Source organism: Lissotriton vulgaris, chromosome 2_1, assembly GCF_964263255.1.
Source record: "Lissotriton vulgaris chromosome 2_1, aLisVul1.2, whole genome shotgun sequence".
NCBI lineage: Eukaryota > Metazoa > Chordata > Amphibia > Caudata > Salamandridae > Lissotriton > Lissotriton vulgaris.
The window spans coordinates 1,331,691,657-1,331,714,281 of NC_141687.1; positions in this window are offsets into that span (position 1 = coordinate 1,331,691,657).

Consider the following 22,625-nt stretch of genomic DNA (forward strand, 5'->3'; position numbering starts at 1 on the left):
ACTCTAAACGAAAGTACCGCGCAATACCGCGCGTACAGAAGCTAACCTCACAGCGTCTCCGTAACAGGAAAGAGATGCGAAAAGGGCAGCAAACAAACAGGAGCCCCTGAATGTTGTTGACCAATAAAAAATAAAAGGGGAATAGGAACAAGAAACGAAGGCACGCTAACTAACTAACTTACAAGGGGCAGACACTAAGTAAAGGGAAGGTATGATAAGGGTAGGTACAATAACAGAGCTCCAGGGCAAGGGACTAAGCAAAAGGGAAGGAAAAAAAAGGGGAAATCTCCAATGTCTCTTCACGAGCCCGTGAAAGACAGCAACAGCCAACAGGAAACACAGGAGCCAGGAAGCAGGAACCCACAGGTTAGCAATAACAAGCATCAACATAATAGTAGGACTCCCTTTTATGCTACTGGCGTGTCATGTGACGGCTAGGACATGGTCAACAAAAGAGGACTGGGGACCGAATCCTAACACCGCTGAGGACGCGACGGCCCAGCTACATCCTCCAAAACCAGGTCTAGGCGTCCAGCTTCGCTCAAGAGGCGGATTGCCTCTAACACACGATAGTCTTCACCCGGCATGTCGAATAACACTAAAACCAACACTCGAAAAAAAAATTCAATTAAGCTAACTAAGCTCCCGGCCACCAGGTCATCCAGCCTAAAATGGTGGCTGGGAGGAGGAGCCAGGGAATATATAATTGGGCTCCCCCAGTAGGAACGAGAGGAGCCCAAAAGAAGCCCAAATGTAGCCCAAAGTAGAACGCTCCGCCAACCCCCCCCCACTAGCCCCTCCCAAACAGCCCGGGGGGGGGGGGGACCTCCCTACGGTCGGCTGCCCCCCCCAAGCCCCCCCTCTCCCGATGTCACCGTTTGAGCACTATCACTAAGTGCATATGAGGTGAAACAGTAATCACCTTCTTTCAACCTTCATCACTTTTTTTAACCAGAATCACCTTCTTTCAAGCTTTTCATGTGGGTTAAGGTAGTCAACCCGTTGTTATGACTTCTTGATTTCATGTATATATGCTCAACACTCATAGAGGATTAATATATTATGATTACAGAACATCCCAGACGAAGGCAACCAGGCCGAAATGCATTGGGATTACTAAAAGTATTTCAACAAAGATAATGTATTCTGGGAGTTGAAGTGTAGAATGTTTGAAAATCGAAATAAAAGAATTGTGATGCAACAATTCAAATGAAGATTAACTTCATGAACAAAGAACTTTCGTCGTTGCAACGTCTTGTGATTAAATAAGGCAACCTTCATAGTAAGGACAGCATAACCAGTGCCCGGGGGACATACCCCACTTGCAGGGGCATTCACCTAAATTGAGATTAAGATATTTGCCCAGAATCACAGGAGGCTCGAACCTGGTTCCCCAGGTCCAAAGTCAGCAGATCTGACCGTAAGGCCACATCCTCTCACTTCTGCATGTAAGGACTTATACATACCATGTAGCCAGAGATGGACACTCCTGGGGCTGGTAGGGGTCGGACAGGGAGGGAAACGGATGGGATTCTTTTTGGCTCATACTAAAGATAAACCCCCAGATTCATCATTGTCATGTTTTGCGAGTCCTTAATAGCGATTATTAAGGAATCGCTATTAAAGACTCGCAAAACAGGATTCATGTAGAAATCGCAATATTTTTAACGATTTCTACTGCTTCCTTATTAGCGATTAGCTAATTGCTAATCGCAAATAAGGAATGGCTTTCCCATTTATTCCTATGGGCCTAAAGGCCCATAGGAATGAATGGTGAGTCATTCCTTATTTGCGATTAGCAATTAGCTAATCGCAAATGTGCCGCAATTTCAAGGGTGCCAGGGTGTCCAAAGGACGCCCTGTTGCACCCCTGAAATGGTAATGTACACTGGTGTTGCGCACACACATGTCCAAAGGACATGTGTGTGTGTAACATACAACTTAGAAAAATGCACTGAAGTGCATTTTTCTACGTTTTCGCTATTTACCACGTAGTTAGACTTTGTGGTAAATAGCGGCCCCAGATTGCGAATTCGCAATTTTTAAATGGTTCATGAATTGCATTTAAGGAATCTCAAATTGAGATTCCTTAAATGGAATTCATCGCAACTTAGCGATTTCTACAATTGCGATTTTTGCATTTGGGATGATGAATCCCAAATGCAAAAATAGCGCTCGCAAAGGGCCAGATTCTCAGAATCTGGCCCTTTGCGAGCCGATTTCGGCTTCATGAATCTGGCTGAATGATGTTAATCCCTATGCTGTTTTGTTTCCTAAAGAGCTGTAGAAGGCAGGCATTAACTCTGTAAAGCACAACCCGAAACTGCAAAACCCAATAAAGAAGTATGAACAAAAAGTAACTACACCTAATGTGCTTAAGCATAATATAAAACATAACTAAAAATATAAACCTAAAAATAATAACCACAAAACAAAACCTAATCAAACACAATATATCCAAGAAGATGGTCAATAAATTATAACTAAAGCTAACATCCCTAAGCATACAGAGAGTTCACTTAATTACACATGACAACAACCTGTGAGTGAAAATAGCATACCCAAATATTACATAACTAAACATATTATACGATAATCAAATATACCCAGCTGAAAACTTAATTTAGCACCCCATATGAATCTGGCTGCGACTGCTCGTCTAACTAAATCCAGTGTATGTGCACCTCCAGCACACACACCTTTCACTGGGTCATTTGTCGAAAAGCTTTGTTTGATGGAACGAACCTTTCAATGCAAACTCCTCAGCAAAGGCTTCTGGAGAAGTGTGGCTCACTGGTTAGAGGAGGCAGACCTGGAAGCAGAGGTCAGCCCGGGACCAGGGTTCAATTCCCGGCTCAGCGGGGTCTTGAGTCCTAAAATGTCCATGGACTCGACAATTCTCGCTCCGGTGCCTACTCAATTCACGGGTTCACACTCTGCGACTCTGGGCAATAGCTTGCTTAATCTCCACAACGGCCCCTCGCTGCGGGATGCCTGGCTTTCACCTTGCGGATACCCTGCCGGGGTTATCTCACCAGGACGGGTTCCCTAAGCAAGCGCTTAGAAACCGCTCGGTGATTTGCGCTATATAAATTCCTGTACATTTACATTCAACCGTAAATGTCAAAGCTTCATACGTGGAGGTGCTTTGACTCCACACAATAAGTAGGGGCGCGCTATGGTTTAGCCTTTCTCCTAGAAGTGTGAGCATAGTGAGAACCATTCAGTAAATAGTTGCCGAGTATTATATATGTTAAATAAATTCAGGGTGATGTAGCCCCACTGGGCGCTGACCTGCGGGGGAGGTAAGGGGGAGGGGGCACAGACCTCAGGGGGGTTGCTGTGTTTAGCGATTGGGGGGGCACATACCTCAGGGAGGGGCGCTGTGTTTAGCATTGAGGGGGTGGGCACAGACCTCAGGGAGGGGTGCTGTGTTTAGCCATTACTTGCAATTTAAAAGCACCTGCTGCAGAATTCCTTGTGCGTAAATCTTTCATGCAGCAATAAAAATGTCAAGATAACTCTTGTGATTATTGTTCCTGCTAGAAGGAGAGATTGCGTTTTATCCAGTGGCAGTTTTGACCCCAGAAGCGTGGAGGCTTGCTATGCCTGCTGCAGAGAACAGATCTACCTTTTATGTAGATAGCTGAGGGGATTAGTAAAGCCAACCTTTACCGGCTCTTCAAAACAAATCAAATTGTCTTGAGGGAATCCGAAGAGGTTATGGGACGACGGACGCCAAAAAGACTGTCAGGACTAACGCCTGCCCTGACAGTGCCATACATTGTAGAGCTTTTAAATTGCGTGTATTAGGAGCAGATGTGAGTTGGCCGGGTTTTCCAGTTCCAGCGTGTGGTTTAAAGGGTGTGTTTCAAGAGCGGAACGGAGAGTATGGCTGAAGCTGGGCGGCGAGCCCATTCCACGGAAGACGGCCTGAAGGCTCTGAATCTCCCGTGTGCTGTGGGGTGGATGCGGGTGTTCCAATCAATACTGTGGGCTACGGTGGCTGGGTGGCTCAGTGAGTTAAGGCGATGAGTATGTCGCAAGCTCAACTCTGGTCGATCAATGTAGGAATCGTAACACCTGGGACTAACAGAGCTGAGAAATGACAGAAGTGTGAAATTAAGCGCTATATACAAATACAAAATAATAGTAATTATTTTATATGTGTGCTGCTCTCCACTTAATATTTATCAAAGTAATCTGGGTCTTTTTTTAATGTAAAATGTACAGAGTTTACTAGAAGGAAGTTTGTTTTGTGGGCTGTAAACTATCGCTTTAAGTACCAGCGTGCAGTGACGCATGACAAGAATGGGTGAAACAGGTAGCCTGAGTAGATCGCCAGACTTCAAAGGGATTTCCGCCGAAATTGCCCTTTCTGCTCCTGTTTAAAACAGCAATAAAGGGTTATTACCCTTTTCTATTATCTGAGCCAGATCACAGTTAAAGATATGTGGATTGTTCCCTTGGCTGGGGGTGGAGAGGTACAGGTGAAGGGGGACGAGAAGAGAAGGGCTGGTCAGGGGCAAGTGTTATGGGAGAGGGCGGGGGAAAGCGTACACATGTTTACACCCATCGAGCAGGACAAACGCTTTATTGTTAACGGTGTTTGGTGACCTAGTTAGATGAGGTAAAAAAAACATGATAGCGGAGTGTTCTGAAGAAGACTCACACGAAGACGAGGTCCAAATAAAGTCACATCATTACAACAGCGACATACGAACCTCATGTATAGAAGAGGAAGGAGAAAAAACACAGGTTAGCAATGTAACGACTGGATTAGGAACTAAAGAAATGGCCACATAAGATTACACGCAATGGTGCCAAAATGTAAAAATAATAAAAGTAAAGTGTATATTTCTACGTTAAAAACCGATACAAATATTTTTTGGGGAAAAAAGTAGAACAAATGCTTTTTTTGCATAAGATACATCCCATTTCAAAAATCATCCGACTGCTACAACAAGCCCAGAGAAACGTTACAGCTGAAAAGCAATCAAGTTTGACTGAGACTGAAACAAGGAAAGGAGACCATTAGTTAAGACTTGAGGGAAAACATTAGGATAGAGGAAATTACAATCATGCCCTTTGACCCCCCCTCCCCCGCTAACATCACAGGCAGGGGCGGACTGGCTATTTATCCTATTGTAATTTCCACTAGATGAGATGAGAGTGCAAAGCCATTTTAGGCTAGTTTTTGAGGACCCAGGGCTGCTGCTGTTTGTGCGTCACTTTTTCAAGTCCCCCAAAGTTAGTTACCACCTCATCCCTCTTCCTGATTTCAGTGCTTAACTATGTGGTGTAGCACATTTACCTCTTAAAAGCAGGACACCTAAGAGACTTAATGATTTTTAGTTAGAAAAAGAACAAATCCTCGCAGAGGAGGAGGCAGAAGAGAGTTACACCACCTACAGTAATCCTGCTTTGTTTCCTGACAATAGGAATGGGGGGTGGGGTGGGGCAGGTGCTTGGTACTGCGAGACTTTCCCTTGATAGTAAGTTAGTTATCCACCTACCATGTCTTCTATTTCTTTCATTTTAGGGGATTCCTCTGTGCAGAATCCTTTTTTATACCCTCCAGGGCATAGTGGAAATTGTGATGCAAGCACTTCCCCACTTGGATTTATGGGATGGTGTAAGTTTCAGACAGGAATTGCCCATCATCCCTAGCTGTCCTCCCTTTCAGTATCTGCCTGAAGTTTGGTTGAGGCGAGGCCTCAGCAGGACACATCAATGAATTTCACTCTCCTGCCAGACTTTCATTCCGAGGTCGAAAAGGACCGGAGGTTGAAAGTGGTGGAGGGGGGGATTCCAGCACAATGCACTGCACAGGAAGTCAGGCATCATGTCAGAAGGCCCCGAAGAGCGCTCAAATCCGTGAAAGAGCTTTCATCACCCCATCCTGATGGAACTCCATTGGCTCCCCTTACTAGCCTGCACCAAAGCCAGGTGCATCATTTACAAAGCCATTCCAGCCGGAACCCCTGCGCACCTTGCGGATAAGCTCTTCGTCTCTGGTGGGCCTCGGCACACTTGCAGACAGCACACCATCAGACTGCTATGACCATGTACAGTGCTCTGCTGCCTTTTGACTAGGTTTGCACTATAGAAATATACATATATATATATAGGGACACCTGCAGTTTAATCAGCATTAGTGCCTTTTTGTTTTCCTTATTTGAATATATTAATTTCACTACATTTAATTTCATATCTTAGGAGCAACATTTTTACCCTGCCAGATAGATCCAAGCAGAAAACGGATTTCCTAAGACAGTGGGAACTCTGAGGAAACACTCATGGAAAAGAAGATATTTATATTACAGATATCAAAGTCCCTGTCCTGATTGCCAGAGTCACATTAAAGGCATATGCATTGAAGATGTCTCTTTCCTGTGTCCACAGATGCCCCCCCCCCGCTTCCTCAGGGGTCTCGGCCCTAATAGAATTGACTGTGGTGGAAGTCGTTAATAAAAGATTTCCAACTCCTGTGCATCCTTTGACCACACCATCTGAAAGTAATCTTCAACCAGCTGCTCCAGTCACAACACCTCTGCCTATGAAAGACTTTTGATTATATCTCTAGAGGGGAACCTGGTGAGGATCAGGATTATGTGTCCTACTTGATTGCAATTCAATTCCTAGGCATAGATGCGAAGAGAAGGAGGCAATTCCTAGGAATCCTGGTCATAAGTACAATATAAAATACAGAGTTTTTTTTAAATTAATTTGATACATAATCAGTACTTTTGGAACACACTCAAACGTGTATCAAATCGAATTAATCATCCAAACAAAACAAACAATGGAAGATAAAAAAAAACTTACAGCCAGCTTTTTGCCACGTCTTGTATTAATGCACCATTGGAAGTCATCAAAATTTGCTAACATCGTTTTAAGTAAAGGGTGCTCAAAAAGTGTGATTCGGGGCATGGGAGGTGTAAGAAGTGTAAAAATTCGAAGTTTAAAAACAATGAATTTTTAACATTTGATTAAAACAACTAAAGCTACTTCTGGACCTATTCAATTAGATAATTGTCCATTTGCAAAACAACCAATATTAGTGCAGTCCCTGCAGTAGCTCATCAAATTTGCCCATGGACTGAATCATATCTCATCTTCCTGAGTGTGAGCTACATTCCAGTGATAGACAATGTGTATCACATTGAAAGAGCAAGATGGTACCCTCTTCCACGGAGTTCTCCCTTACTGTAGAACTATTTCAGAACATTTTGTCGGACTCTAGGCCTACCCCAGATCGATCTCTTAACAAGCCAAATGTATGCCCAATTTTCCCTCAAATTCTCCAGGACAGGGCGTAGTGGGAATGAATGCATTGTTTGCCCCTTGGTCTCCCCTTCTTCTGTTTGTCTTTCCCCATTTCATACCTTGATGACATTTCTCAGCAGAGTGCAGAGAGAGAAAGCCCAGTTGATCATGGTGGCTCCAACTTGCAAATGGAACAACGAATTTCCTCTCCTTTAAGAAATGAGCATGAATCCAGAGTGACTTATCTCCTGTATTCCTCCTGCTCATCAGATAGACAATACTGTCCTGAACTTCTCTTCACCAGTTTCACCAGATGGCCTGGAGACTGAATGGAGGAGCCTGTGTGTTTCAGTGGTTTCACCAGAGGTGGATCTTTCTATCCAGCAGCGTTGTAGTGCCTCCAGTCTAAAATCTTATAATCACTATTGAGTTATTTTTCTTGCCGTGTTCCTCTCATAGTTACATTTTCCTGTAGTTCTGTTACATTTTTAGAATGTCTACATGTTGCTTTTAACCTAGGTCTCTTCCCTTCGTGTCTAGAGCTTTTAGATCTCCTGAAGATGACTTTGGCCAGATGAGAAGCTTGGCCCAAGCTTACATAGAAGATTGAGCTTGCCTGCTCTCGAGTTTTTTCTGCTGTTACTGCTTACCCCCTTCCTCTTGTCCTATGAGGTCCTCAACACCATCATTTTGAACCTCTGGAGGAAGGACCCTTAAGATCCTTTTTGCCAAAGTCCTTTTTAAGTCTTTATAATTACTTAAAGGGGCTTTCAGCCACCTCTCTTCACCCATTGGTCTGTTGATGTGTCATTCACATTTTGCTTCTGCCCACTGCATCATACAACATGGGGCAGTGGTTCAGCCTGCTTTTGTCTCTGGTTAACATCACTTTGAGTGACTGCATTTTGCTCTTTCACAAGGTGCTAGTCCGTACACAAGGAGTTCCATTTAGTGTCAGTGTTGCCTGATGAAGTTCACTACTGCTATTTACAGCATACCATATTGTGTTCCTGGACTCATTTCACCAATGGTTCTTTGATAAACTTTGCCCATGAAGAAAACTGAACTTGTTGGTGTTTAATTTGCAGCACACGTGTAACAGTTTTATCTTGACATAGGTGAGGTGTAACTTTGGTTTTAGTATCCAATGTTTATACTGTGAACTCTCTTTCTTCCTTCTTTCCATATTCTGTCTTTCTTTACTTTGTTCTTTTGTTCTTTCCCTTTCCTTTCCTTTCCCTTTTCTTTTGTTTTTGCCCTTTACCTTTTTTACGTATTCCTTCTTTTGACTCCTTTCCTACTTTTATTTTGTTCTTTTTTTTTTGCCTTCTTTCCTAAAGTTGAGACTAGCAGCTAATGCAGACCAACGTCTTTCTTAGGTTTTGTTAGCCAAGACCTTTTGATTTTACTAAAAGTATGTATAACATAGGTATGTATAGGGGTTTTTACAGCCAGACTTCATCCATTAGTCTGTGATTGTGTCATTCACATTTTTTATTTCAACCACTCCAGCATGAATCGAAAGGGCAACTGCTTCAGGGAGTGACTTACTTCACTTTTGGGCATATGTATCAAAAACCGTTATTGTGAATCTCAAATAGCGATTTTTAGAGAATAGCCTTTTGAGAATCGCAAAACGGGATGTAATAAAAAATGATAAATATTTTGCGATTCCTTGGCAGTCCGTAATTGTGATTCGCAAATTGCAAATCGCAATGAAGGAATGCCTTCCCATTCATTCCTATGGGCTATGAAGCCAATAGGAATGAATGGGAAGACATTCTCAATTTGCGATTCGCAATTAGAGAATCACAAATTGAGAATGCAATTTCAAGGGTGCCAGGGTGCCAAAAGGACACCATGTTGCACCCCTGCAATATGTATGTGTGCACATGTGGCACACATACATGCACTAAGGGCATGTATGTATGGCACATGGCACTTTGAAAAAAGCAAAAAAGTGTTTTTTTTAAAGAATTTGCAAATTACCACCAACTGTCAGTTAATGGTATTTTGTGATTTCTTATGCCAAATTCGCACAACTTAGGTGCTTTCCACATCGCACTTAAGGAATCGCAATTTGCGATTCCTTAAATGTAATTGCAAAATAGAGAATCGCAATGTTGCGATTCTCTAATTTGCAATGTCCTTTTGGGATGATACATCACAAAAGGCCTTTTCCTGTTCGCAAACGGGCCGATTCTGAGAATCGGCCCTTTTGCGAACGGGAAAAGGGCTTGATACATATGCCCCTTTGAGTTATGGCATGTTACTGTTTCACAAGGAACACCTTGTAACACAACCTTGTTCTATTCAGTGGTGGGTGTACCATGGTAATGTGTACATTTTTGAGACCAGAAAAACCCTTTTTTCCCTTTAGCCATGTTTTTTTTTTTTTAGATTTATCACCTTTCCGAACAACAAAGTTTAGCAAAAATCATGAAAAAACATAGCAAGATTTGCCAAAAGGCTGGCGGCCAGCCTATTGGCTTTGCCAATGCTTGTTTTAGTAGCAAATACATTTATTTTTAGACTTTGAGAAATTGCAACCCTGATGTGTTCCACTTCGCTCTTTTATTTTTCTCCTGAAGGATAGGTTCCCCATCCATCTGTAGATTTTGTCCCTAAGATCCTTTCTGGTTTTCATCCCCATCAGGAAGTTGTTTCAACACTTTTTTTTCCTTCGGATGTAGAAGAAGTTCTCCACTATTTTGACGGGTGCTGAGCAAAACAGATTTATTTGATTTCCCTGCTTCTTTCCAGATGTCTTCTTCACTCTTTGCCACTTTCAGTATTTGTTACCAGGGTCACAAATCTAAAAATTGCCACGCTTAGTAGGAGGTGACATTCTATTGTTTCTATGGATGGCTTATGTTCAACCTGAAGTTCCCTTGTCTGCTATACTCTGGGGGTGGTTTACTAGGGGGGTGGCAGGCTGTTTTGCTGAGGCAGAGGAGTTTCCCTTCTGGAGGTTTGTCATGTAGCCACTTGGGCTTCTGACGTAACTTTAATAAACCTTCACATGCTTCAGGTTATCCCTTTAGGGGCTGAATTTGGTACAGCTGGACTGAATCTAACACTGTAATGTAGCACGCATGTTCAAACATATCACATGTGTTGAATTACTCATGGTCATGTGTTTTTATTCTTTTATTCCATGCTCTTACTCATACCACTTACTATCAATTTATTGACAAGGAATGGGATGAAGAAGAGGGATGGGGTGGTAATGTTCTAATTAACTATTGTAATGTTCATTACATCAAATCCCGGTCTTTCTAATCCCAGTCCTACAAGGCTTTCCTCCCTCTCTGGCAGTTTTTGGGCATGGTTTTTGTCTTTTGCTCGCTAGTACAGAATTAGCGACTATAACCTTCTTATACCTTCTAATCTGGGAGACGTTTGTTTTTAAAAACAAATGAAAGTTCCGACTTTTAGATGTCTGTTCCTAAAGAGGTGGATGGGCTACAAGTCGTAGTTAAGGATTAGAATGAAGAAGAGTAGGACTCGGGCAAATGAAGATTATTGCAGTGTGGGTCTGCTGATAGGAAGTGATGCATTTATTCAGAACCCGAGGTGGTGCCATTCCAATTAACAGTGACGTATAAAAGGCACAAACAACCTGCTACTAAAGCTTATAAATGCAAATTTAAAGTTATTACTGGTAACTTTTCACATGTAGGTGGAGGCCTCACCACTGGAATGGGATCTCCCTGTGGCACAGTAAAGGGAAAATACCATTTATTAATTTTTGTTGTTGTAAAAGAATAAAAATATAATATAACATAAGTTAATATAATTATTAACCAAGAACAAAAATACATTACAGCACATTATCTCATCAAATTGAATGTTTAATAAGTACAAACATGTATTTTAATTTGATAGTTATCATTATTTAAAATAATTTTTACAAATCCCACCCTCACTAACATTTTTAGGTCGAGCCTATTGCGGCAGTGCGCATGCGCTGCTCGCATTGCGAGGCATGCAGTATTCAGTATGGCGTGGAAGCTCCGCCCAGACTCCGCTCATCATTTTCATTGGCTTAGGTCTTAAATGCTGCCTTCCGATTCATTTTAGGCTTGTTACTCCCGCCTCATGAAGGCTATGTCGTCATTTGTATCTTTCCATGGCTACTGGCCCCTTTACTTCGAACTCTATTTTCTTCCCGTGCCTCTCCCCCACTGCAGTCCGTGACTTCTCAGCCCCCCCGCCGCTCGCACTCCCGTTCATGCCTTCTCGCCTTCGGCACTCCGGTTTCCAATGCAATAGGTCTCGCGTAAATGCAAGTCCAAATGCATTGCAAATGCTTGTTTTAAACATGTCAGCAAAGTGTAACCGGGACCGCGCTATGTTTCTGATATACCATAAAGGGAGTGGAACAACAAGGGTAACCAGGTAGTCCCACGAGTGGCACTGAAGACTGTTGGTACCAGAGTACAAGATTGTGCATTATTGAACGGCACCCGACTGGAGGGGAGGTCGTTCCAGGTTGTCTTCCGGGTCCCAAAAGCATACAAAGTGGCCAGGTCTTAGGGTGAGTCAGGGTGGGGTTCATACCAAGAGATCCGATAAGCAGAAAAGTGAGATGGGTGGCACTGTAGGAGTTCTTCATTTGGACTCTTCTGGGGGTGTTGACGTTTCCCACATGTCTAAAGAATAGACACATTTGAGGCATCCAAGGATGTTCCACCCAGTCCCGCATGGTGGAGGGGAAATACATCTAAATGGGCCTGCTGTAAAAGTGCAAGCAGTGGTCGATAGAACGATGTATACTTGTGAAGCGAATCTTGAGTGGATGAGGTAGTGGCTTTTCCTTCATAGACTACCTGGCGACTGCGGAAGAAGTCAGCGAACCCCCGTGAATGCGTATGGCGACTTTCCAGCAACAAGCGGTAAATGAATAAGGCTTGTCACATGCAAAGGCAGCATTGTTAGTTGGGAAGCAAGAGTGGTACTGGTAAGCATGTCAACGGGTGGGGTTCATTGACTGTTTTTTTGGGGGGGGCTATGTATTACTCTTTTTGTAGTTTTTATAACCCTTCAATACTTTGAACCCTGAAGTAAAATGTTATATTTTGTCTTTGACATAAAAATTAATGTAAAAATGCCAATCAGAATAACTGAACATATTGTTCCTGAAGAGGCCATTTCCATTAAATGCACTAGATACTGCTCCACTCAAAATTTAATTTTCTATAGTAACTCGTGGATGCTGGGTACAGTGCAACCCAGGGACCACGAATAGGTTACACATCACGCAGCCTACGGTTCATATTTTTTTTAAACAGTCATCCCTGGAACAATAATATAAGCTTCTTAGTTCACCTCAAACTTTTTCTTAGGGGTGTGAAGACTTCAGACTTTGTGCTCATAATATCCTTGGTGCCTCAGTAGAGCCTGCCAGCACAAAGCCCTCTTATAGTACCACAAGGCAGATGAAAAGGAAAGAGAGTTTTTGTGTGTACGGAGTGTGTACCAGGCACAGAGTAATGGCTGTCCTCTGCAACAGGTGGGGGATCTCCTTGCCCGGGGGAGGGGCACACCAACAGCATTTTCCGTTTGATGTTTAGATTTAAAATGTTCTTTCACAATGATGGTGTACACTTATTTGCTTGAGGTAATGAAATGTTTGTGGGATCTTTGTTGGCCTTTTCAATGCAACATTTTTCTGGATCACTAGGGGAGGCATATGGGGGCGGCCCAAACAGTTAACCAACCGGGCTTGTGGCAGTTGCGGAGTCAGGTTTGGCCACAGAGTGAGTAGACACCTTGAATGTTGGAAAAAAAGGGTGGGCGAATTCCGGATACATTTGGCTTTAAACTTTTCTGCAAGTAGGGGCAGAAGTACTATGGTCTGTAAGACAGGGCAAGGGATGTGCGCTACATCGACTTTTCCTTGGGTATCCAGTAAATTTTGGCACATCCCTTGTGTTGTGGGGAATTGGAGCTTGCGTCAGGGGACCAAGATACGATTTCCCATGCCCATCTCCTGAAGGGTGATGGGGTATCTTTCTTTGGGTTGCTCTGGCGTGGGAGTTTAAGGGGATCTGCTGACTTGCTGTTCTTTAGCTTCTCTCCTTGTGATGGAGCAGGGTAGTTAGCCTTGTAAAGAGTATATCTGGGGGACCATGTGACTAGCACTCGGGCTCTCTAGTCAATTAGCTGGCGCTCGAAGTACCAGAGGGGTGGCCAAACATGACTTCATAAATGTGGTTAGGTGATTCTCATGTGTAGAAGTTAACTCAAGCTCTTTTTGCAATTTAATTGTGTGGCAGTATCCAAATGCTTGAATGCTATCTTGAAATAATTATGGCCTGAGCACTGTTCCACAAAAGCAAATCAAAATGTCTAAAATCATTTCTTTGCCTTCCATTGCAGTGGGTTGCCCGGGAACCAGGCTTGTGGTGTTTTTTAGGTTTCTGTCATCGGCCACAGTCCTCTTTGCGGTCCCCTACCCGTGTCTTCCACCTTTTATGTAATGTTTGTAGTGTGCAGGCCTCTCAATGTTGGTACTGTAGGGTCAACTGCAGCTTGGTGAGGTAAAAAAGCTTGGCACATGTTTGAGCAAGTGAAGAGCACTGAATGTTTAGTCTAAAATGTAAAACTTTGGGGGACACAATACACAAGCTTTGCAGGAAGTAATATAAAAAACGTTAAAGCTAAGGAGGATTTAGACTTCAATTACAAACTCAAATTTTATGCTAGCGTCAAGACTTTTTGGTCCTAAGACTACAGCATTTTTGGAGCATGTTCAGAGGTGTTTTGAATTTGATTATATGGGCCAAATTGCATTTTAAGTTGCACTTAGTATCCATAAGCTTTGAGATTCATGTTCGTTTCTCGCATCCGCTTTGAAGCTCTGTACCTTTCTTGCCCTCTTTTCCTGACAAAAAGATGCAGGTCGCTGGTGGTTTGAGAAGGTAAATCAGGTATTCTCATGTTGGATCGCCCCTGTTTTTATAAACCCATTTTCCAAATAAGATTTTGCAGAATATACCCTCCCATACTAAATCCTTGACCAGTAGAGGTCTGTAATCCTGCCATCCGCTGATGCTTCCTTTTTAGGTCGAGCATTCGAGACCTCTTGTATATACTTTAGTATACTAATGTAGTATACTTTTTTGTGTATGTACTTTGTGGGCTTTGGAGATCAGCCCTAGGACTTGTCTGCTTCCGCTTAGGGACTTTTTTTCTGTTCAACTGCCTCTATTTAACTGTCTTGATAAAAAAATGACCAGCAGAGGTCAGTAAAATACCAGAATTGCTTTCTGCTGAGGGACTTTCTTCTTTTACTTTTTCTGGCAACTGCCTCTATTCAACTTTCTTGATAGAAAAAGACCAGCAGAGGTCAGTAAAATACCAGAATCACTTTAGCGTCCTCTAGAATCCAGTCCATAGAAATTGTCTTCAACAAGGAACCGTAGACGATAATATTTTTTTTAAATCTTGAATTTTCAGTTATATGACCATCGAAGGCCCTGATTTTAGATTAAAAACAGAGCTTTGCACTATACAATCTCCTGCTGAAAGGCAATATTACTCTCCATGTGTTCCTATACCTTGCTTCTCACGCAGTATGGTGCTTAATTTCCCTCCTAGTTAAAAAAACGGTAGATGTTTTAGCACCCAGACTAATGTGCTGCATAGCTAAATACATATAAGGTCTGAAAGGCGAGACCGATTGCATTGCAAATGCTTGATATATTTAATTATCTAGTGCATTGTAATATATTTGTTTAAGTGATTTGAGTTAATTTTATTTTTTTATCGAGCATTTAAAAGTTTTATTTAGATTTTTTTAAAACAAAAATGTAAAGATTTATTTAATCTAAAAAAGGAAATTAAATTGAATCCAAATTTTAAAAATTAAAAAAGATATGTAATTTGAAAACTGATTTTTTACATTTTTTATTTAACATGAATTCCTCTGGATTGCTCTTTGGAGTCTTTTCCCCTATTCTTTTCTATGGTAGTGTGTTGTAGTAGCTGTCAGTGGCCATGTCTGGAGCTGGACTTACACTTAGTCGTAATCATTATAGCCTCAAGTAGCTTTAAAAACGTTGTTTGTAAATAGCAATGGACTTACAGTTTTGTGAGTGCATCTTTTTATTTTGAGTGTCCCTTCTAAACGCCTCATTGCTCCTCCCTAAGCTCTTTATTATGTTTCCCTAGTCCCTTTCCCCTTCAATAGTAAGTCTTCCACTTTTTCCAGCCATTCCCCCAGGATCTTCCCACATTTACTTATAAAACATATCTTTGTGTGTCACTGGGCTAGACACACCCTCATAGAAAAGATAAGAGGCGGTTGTCTCCACAAGAACGCTTGTGAATAGCATTTTGCTGTAAGCGAATACTCCTATCTTAGTACTGCTGAACATTCAAAGTTCAGTTTGTGAATATGCCCTATATGTCCGACTGTAATAGAAGGTCAGTAGGGTATTTTATCATCCATTCTTCTGGAGTGAAACAAATTTACTCAATGAGACTTCTGAATTCACCGTATGTGAATCCGCAATATTTCAACAGATATATTTTCAGCCTCTGAAAAAAAGAGAATCACAAAAAGGGTCTAAGGAGTTTCTTAAAACTTCATAAATGAGATCGTAAACCAGGGCCGCCTATGACTGGCCGCAGGTTCTTCTCATTAGACCCTCTGTGTCCAGTGTGATACACCTCGCTCTTGTGCAATAGATAAGGAATGTGTAGAGGCTAACTCCTACGTTTCTTTCAATACAGTGAACATGTTTTGCTTTAGTCGGTTGCTTTGTGTACTGAAATTGATCTGGGGTGCCTTCTCTAGAGGGGTGAAGTTTATTGTATGACTCTTGGAAGAATCCCTTAGAATCTCAATTAGAAAGGCACCCCAAACAATTACAAGTGTGAAGGTAAGATGCCCCATTTTATCAGTTCCATCCCTTGCATGACTAAAAAGAAAACACAGTCTCATTTCCGTTTTTAGGTCTTGCCTGGCGTTGGAGCGGCATGCGCTCCTCGCCTTAGAGAGATATTGTATATAAAACATTTCTAAAAGGGACTCTAACCCCCGCCCCTCCTTTCCATTGGGTAGTGTCAGCGTTTATGGTAAACGCTGGCTTCCCATTGGAAAGGAAGATTTTTGGTTGCCGCCATGTCTGTTTTTTGGATGGCGCCTCAGGACACCATTGCCTGCTTCATGGCTGTCGTGAAGACTTTTCTTATCTGCTTGTTTATTTAACAAGCAGATAAGAGAAGTCTTCACGACAGCTGTGAAGCAGGCACGGAGCGCAGAGGCGCACAGTGTCACGGGGAGGACAGGGGGATCCCAGCAGACTCTGTGTTTTTCTGCAACTCAGCACGGAAAACAATAAATAATTCTTGAAATATACCCACTCCTGCCTCAGAATGCTCGTTGTCTAGTGTGAGGGCCTGCGTCACAGAGATGTGCACGCAGCGGTAGAATGTCACAACCACATGCAGAGGTGAAGCAGTGCTGTAAAGTGCTTCGGTTCCAAATGCAGTGGTATCCGCGTGGCCGCAGAGCCGGCCAGCCTGAATGTGCCACTGAAGTGTAGCATTTTAAGGGCTCCAAGGAGACAGATCCCCGTCACAATGCCCCCTCCCTATCTTCCCCAGCTGACAGCAGCTGAGGGAGGCAGCTGCTGCCAGGAAGCGTCAGGGGGCTGTCACGGAGAGCAGAGGGTTGCTGGCCTTTCAGACCAGCGAACACGTGTTCATTGTGAGACACCATGTCCCACCGCTGCAACAGCCCTGACCCTCCTACAGGGGCACACGGAAAGAGAAACATCGCAATCCCACGCGGTTTGATTTTAATTGTGATGGTCTTTCCAGCAGTGCCTAGCCATCTGTCAAACTCGGATTGTTCAGTTTTCAACTTCGGGCTCTTCCAAACGAAAGCTACAAGACAACACACACATTCACACACAGCCCTCTATCACCAATACAAAGTAACAGTCTGCAGCACCGACCACCGCTCCAAAACTGGCTCATGTACATCAGAGATTCAGCTGCAGCGCAGCATCTCTTCCTGCCATTCCACCAAAACCGTTTGCCTCTTCACCTTCTCTGCATCTCTTACCTTTTCCACAATAGCATCTTCCACCTGTTGTCCCTCCCTCCACAACAGAGCCAGTCTCTCCCACAGAGGCCCCAGATCCTCACAACGTCGCACTCTCCTCACAACAGAGGCCTCTCCTCCAACAAGCCCAGTCCCCATCTGCAGAACACGCAATGGTAGACTTCTCAAGTTGCTCTTGTCAGGTATGAGTAGCCCAGCCAGCTCTGTTTTCTGTAGCGCTGCCCTTCTGTATTTATAATTTTTAATTACATGCACAAAAAGGCAAACAAAACAACACTATTGGGCAAAATGCACCTGACAAGGAACACATCAAAAGTTATCCCACTTCCTTAAAGCCTAGTCACTAAATAGGGGTTGTGTGGCATCAGGGTAAGACAGACGCTCTTCCACGCCCCCCCCCCCCCTCGGTTGACGCAGCTGTGCTACAGTCCAAAATAAGCCCAAGCACTCCAACCCCCTCCCAAGCTGCTGTTCCTAGGGTCATATGCTGACAGAAAGTAGAGCTTTGGGGAAGACAAGTCGATAACTTCTGCACTCTTACCAGTCCAGTATCACACCAACATCAGGGGGAAGGATTGTGTGAATGCAAACCACCCAGGACACGGTTCCATTGCAGTTAAAAGCCTACACTTTATGTGAACCAATACCATAAGCAACAAGCATTTGCAATGCAATAGGTCTCGAATGTACGCTAGTTCAAGCTATTGGCATTGTAAATGACAATGCCTTTTATTTATTTTTTAAAAACGAAAAAAGAAATAAAAGGCGTTGTCATTTACAATATCAGTAGCTCAAACTCGCGTAAATGCGAGACCTTTTGCATTGCAAATGCTTGTTTTTTAATGCTAGAAGTGACATATTATGATGCCTAGTTTCCTCGCTTCTTGTCTCATCATGTCTGCCATTTTTTAAGAACATCACACATGACATGAAAACACTTTCCACATAGTCTCAACACCGCATTTAACATCTTTGCAAACTACCACACTCTACGGTGTAGTTTAGCACCAGTCCGCTAACACGTTCATTTACTTGTTAGGGGTTTGTAACGCTTTATAAAGACATACAATTCATTACAGTCATGGTAATGAGTAGATCTTTGCCGTAGTGCTTTGAAGTCACCCTTGGTAGTACGATGTGCGATGTATATATCCACTGGCATTACATATATATTGCCCACCTAAACAGTGTACAGCACAAGCTCTAATATCTATAAGTGGTTATATAACAGGTTATCTAGGAAATGTTTCTGGACACTGTGTCAGAGTTGCTAAAATCCAACTTTTCACCACCTTCCCCAACTTTAGTTTTGGAGATCTATATTTATTCGATAGGGAAAGATGCTTGGTGTTTTCTTTGCCTGCTTTTGCGTTTACTAGCTAATTTGAACTGTGGGAAGCTTCCTTGTCTAAGGCCAAATTGAGTTTCTCTTTTGACTTGGTTGTATTGTTGTATTAAGGGGTATACTGATAAATTGCCTCCCTTTAGTAGAGCCTGGCTCTCTTGATTGCGATACCTATGGCACAAATTAGCCAATTGCTATTTTTATTGTTATATTCAATAAAGTATCATTGGCATCAGGTGCTTTTAAGGTTTGAAAACCAGAGGAAGACATTAAAATGTAGCCATATGATCAAAATGTCACCAAGTGATATCTGCAATGGTCCCAACATCCATAGCTTTACCTCAGTATGCTTATATCAGAAGAAGTAGGATTTAATTTGCACTAGCAAGAGTTGATGCCCTTATGTTGGGCATGAGATTGACCTGTTAAAGATTGCAGGAATCGCTGTTAGCATGAGCTGAAAGCCATTTTGTACTTGGCAGCCATCTTAGTTAGCCATGTGCTTGCCATGTGCTTTCTCCCTCTTCCAGAGCCTTGCACATGCTCAGAAAGGCCTAGCTGGTAGAATGCACCTGCTCCTGGTATAGAACTGTCTGTCTATTCTTACTGATGTGTTCAGTTTAGTCTCCCCTGCCACTTTGTTGAGCAAACACATTTTGTATACCCATATCAGTAAAAAAAAAGCATGCTTGTATGTGCCAGGACCTCCCCTTGGTTTTATGCTGACTATGTAACCTATGTATATATAAGGCCCCTGTTCACTGTACTCCTCAGACTGTCTCATACAGCGGCCTGAGGGTACTGTGTGACGCAGTCTTACTCATGTGAGGTTAATAAATGCATTGTTTTTATATTACAGCTTCTGTGCCAATCTCTTCTTTGTTGGCTAAAGGACCAGGTGTATCAGTGAACCCCTTAGAATGTTTTTATTTCTTCAGGCCCACATGATGAATGATTAGTCTGATTTATATAGTGAATGTGGTGCAAAACTAGAGGACTGTAGATAATCTCTTACCCACTGCCTAGCCTGTAGAGGCCTATGAAAATAAGCATGGGATTGGCAATGCCAATAGGTCTTCCCTATGCAAGAGCTCTTGGCTTTGTCAATGTGTTTTAGCCATGTGGCGCACCCGCGTGGCTGCTGTTCAGCATTGGGAAAAGTTAGTGGCATAGAGGAGAGTGGAGTAGAATCTCATAGAGTGGTGTAGAGTGGCGTAGAGTGGAGTGATGTAGAGTGTTGTGGAGTAGCATAGAGTGGAGTGGAGGGTTGTGAAGTGTCATAGAGTTGAGTGGAATGTTGTAGAATGGAGTGCCATAGAGTGGAGTGTTGTCGAGTGGAGTTGTGTAGAGTGTCATGGAGTGGTGTTGAATGGAGATTGTGGAGTGGAGAGGAGTAATTGTAATTGCATTTATGTAGCGACTACTACCCCTGACGAAGCATTAAAGTGTATTACACTGGATAGCATGCTGCTCCACAACCCAAGGTTAGTGGTTAGTCCAGTGTTATTGGCTACAGTTAGTTACTGGGATTAGATTTGAGCTTCAAAGCAAACCATTCAATGCAGTTATTTCAGTTTCTTTATGGTGGACTAATTTAATAGTGTTTGGATGTGATCATTAGTGTGGGGTGTGTGAGCTCATGCGTATGGTTGGTGGGATTAATTGAGGAGTTAGAGGGGATTAGATATTGTCAGGTTGCATTGGTATGACTTTCAAAGTAAGGAGGAGAGATTGTAATCTTATAAATGAGTTGTGGGAAAATTGCAGAAACACAATAACAGACAATAAAAGTAAACCTGCCTGTGTCAAAGTAGATTGTGCTCAGATAAAGGAGGCATGCAGAGGATGGAAGGGAAGGTTAGGGACATTTGAAAGAGAGAATACAAAAGGGAGAGTTGACAAGCAGAAGCTTTAATTAAAAGACAATGTTTAATGTATGATTTAAGAAATTTAGCGAATAATTTTGAGATAGCATGCAGTTCGTGGATGCAAGATTGTATAAAGGAACAACATTATTTACTTGTGAAGACTGCTGTATTAGGAATTTCTGATAGGTAGTAGAATCAGGTAAACCATTTGTCCGCTGCTAAGCTGTTGCTAGACCACCAATCCAGCCAGGCCAGTTGATCAGCTCAATGGTTGAAAGTGAAAAATAATGGCTGGACACATATGTCTAGAAAATACATAGGGAATTATGTACACATTGAAAAAGAGATTCTGGCTTTTATCCTCCGGTTTGACTCACATTAATAATTACACAGCGGATTGAAATGTATTTGAATGCCTCTGGTTTGTTTTAGCACCAGATGGATCGTGAGGGCAGCATCCCAGACAGTGGAACTGTATTAATTGCATTCCTGTGGCAAAAGAGCAGGAGATGCAGACACTGGTGAGAGTGTGGGGATGGTAAAAGGCCTCCCTTTACAAATTCATTGAGCTTTGTTAGTAATTGGCTGCTGACTAGACTTTTTGAAGCACTGCCCTTTTCGTAGATGCTGTGGGTGAGTAGGGGTGTAGTTGCAGGCGAGGCCAAGCCTTTGTCTACCGTGATCAAGCTTCAGTGCAGAGGCCTCACATCTCTTTGTGCCTCTGTCGTGGGTGCTCCAGGCCAGAGACTACCCTGCTAGGAGGGGCATCACTACACAAAGGCTGTGTCTGGAGAACAGCCTGGGAAGACATTTGAAATTTAAATGTATTACAATTGACCTTTCCTTATTAACAAATAACTGAACTTTCAATCAACAGAAAAGGGCGTATTTGGATATTTGGAGCTTTAATCTTTGCTCCATAGTCCATCAGTTTGTTCGGGTTCAAGAAGCTGCATAATTTATTAGTAACAGTGGTCGTAGTCAAAGGTGGATGGGGACATTTTAGATCCTTTTCCCTCAAAAAGAGAGAGGATATCATTGCAGAGTAGAGGAATGGCATGGGTTAGTTACTCAATCTATCTGGATTCTTCTTCTGAAAATATGGAAGCACTCACCTGTTGATTTTGAAACTGAAAACATGTACAGAGCATAAAGATCATCCTAAACCTTCCTTATGCGTTGTGGTAAGCTGGAACCCTCTCACGTGGGCTTCAACTTCACATTTATGTTTGTCAGCCTCAGATTTGAATTTTCTCTATGGCTATTCAACATTGCATCTACTGCTTTTTATTTCTGCCAATTTAGAGATAAGCCATTTGTTAGCCAATTTTATAGCTGTTTTGGGGAGTCTCACCTGGGTCTTTGGGCACTGGGGAAATTTGTTTGGGAATCTGCATAAGAACAGGCCACATTCACCACCGTTCAATATAAGGTTATGTGGTGAATAATAATCACCAACTCTTTTCCTCCATTCAGAGGTAAAAATCCCTTTTCCAAGTCCCATTGTTTAATAAGGGTTTTAAAATCACAGCTTGGCTATATCCTTCAATAGTATTACATTAGCAGTTTCTAGTATAATGTGAAGGATGTTCTTGCTATGACCCTTTTGGGCCATGGTAAGCCAATCAACATGCCACTCTGGACCTGCTTCCACTCCCACTTATGGAGCATGGCTCACCTCCTATGGAATCAACAGACTGTTTATTTCATGTAACTGCGTAGTGGCCAGCAGGCTTCCAGAGACCCTGTAGGCAGAGCTGTTCCAGGGAGTCTTCCAGAGAGATCCTAGCAGGCCTGTCTCCTTAGTAGATAATTTGATCCATTGAGGGCATTTCATGTTCCTGGTACCCTTTTTTTGATCTTTTGCCAGCATTTAATGTATGTCCTATGTGGGCCAGCCCTTGCCTCTGTAAACCAAATTCTAATCTTATTTGGGCAGGAAATGTGCATTTGGGTAGCCCAAAGATCATTTGAAGTGCTACGGTTATTGTGGCATCTAGTGTGACCAAATCTCTCCCTCTCATGGCCTCGCTTACATATGTGATTGTCAGTAATAGTTTTG